Genomic DNA, 1,446 nt, shown 5'->3' with positions numbered 1-1,446 from the left:
GGTGCAATCACTGATGGACAGGTGCCGTCCCAGCCAGAGCACACCTGGAAGATACAGACGGCTATAATACATTAGGTGCAATCACTGATGGACAGGTGCCGTCCCAGCCAGAGCACACCTGGAAGATACAGACGGCTATAATACATGTGGTGCAATCACTGATGGACAGGTGCCGTCCCAGCCAGAGCACACCTGGAAGATACAGACGGCTATAATACATGTGGTGCAATCACTGATGGACAGGTGCCGTCCCAGCCAGAGCACACCTGGAAGATACAGACGGCTATAATACATGTGGTGCAATCACTGATGGACAGGTGCCGTCCCAGCCAGAGCACACCTGGAAGATACAGACGGCTATAATACATGTGGTGCAATCACTGATGGACAGGTGCCGTCCCAGCCAGAGCACACCTGGAAGATACAGACGGCTATAATACATGTGGTGCAATCACTGATGGACAGGTGCCGTCCCAGCCAGAGCACACCTGGAAGATACAGACGGCTATAATACATGTGGTGCAATCACTGATGGACAGGTGCCGTCCCAGCCAGAGCACACCTGGAAGATACAGACGGCTATAATACATGTGGTGCAATCACTGATGGACAGGTGCCGTCCCAGCCAGAGCACACCTGGAAGATACAGACGGCTATAATACATGTGGTGCAATCACTGATGGACAGGTGCCGTCCCAGCCAGAGCACACCTGGAAGATACAGACGGCTATAATACATGTGGTGCAATCACTGATGGACAGGTGCCGTCCCAGCCAGAGCACACCTGGAAGATACAGACGGCTATAATACATGTGGTGCAATCACTGATGGACAGGTGCCGTCCCAGCCAGAGCACACCTGGAAGATACAGACGGCTATAATACATTAGGTGCAATCACTGATGGACAGGTGCCGTCCCAGCCAGAGCACACCTGGAAGATACAGACGGCTATAATACATGTGGTGCAATCACTGATGGACAGGTGCCGTCCCAGCCAGAGCACACCTGGAAGATACAGACGGCTATAATACATTAGGTGCAATCACTGATGGACAGGTGCCGTCCCAGCCAGAGCACACCTGGAAGATACAGACGGCTATAATACATGTGGTGCAATCACTGATGGACAGGTGCCGTCCCAGCCAGAGCACACCTGGAAGATACAGACGGCTATAATACATGTGGTGCAATCACTGATGGACAGGTGCCGTCCCAGCCAGAGCACACCTGGAAGATACAGACGGCTATAATACATGTGGTGCAATCACTGATGGACAGGTGCCGTCCCAGCCAGAGCACACCTGGAAGATACAGACGGCTATAATACATTAGGTGCAATCACTGATGGACAGGTGCCGTCCCAGCCAGAGCACACCTGGAAGATACAGACGGCTATAATACATGTGGTGCAATCACTGATGGACAGGTGCCGTCCCAGCCAGAGC

This window comes from Taudactylus pleione, unplaced genomic scaffold (assembly GCF_031769625.1).
Source record: "Taudactylus pleione unplaced genomic scaffold, aTauple2 ptg000447l, whole genome shotgun sequence".
Taxonomy (NCBI): Eukaryota; Metazoa; Chordata; class Amphibia; order Anura; family Myobatrachidae; genus Taudactylus; species Taudactylus pleione.
This window is presented reverse-complemented; position numbering follows the sequence as displayed.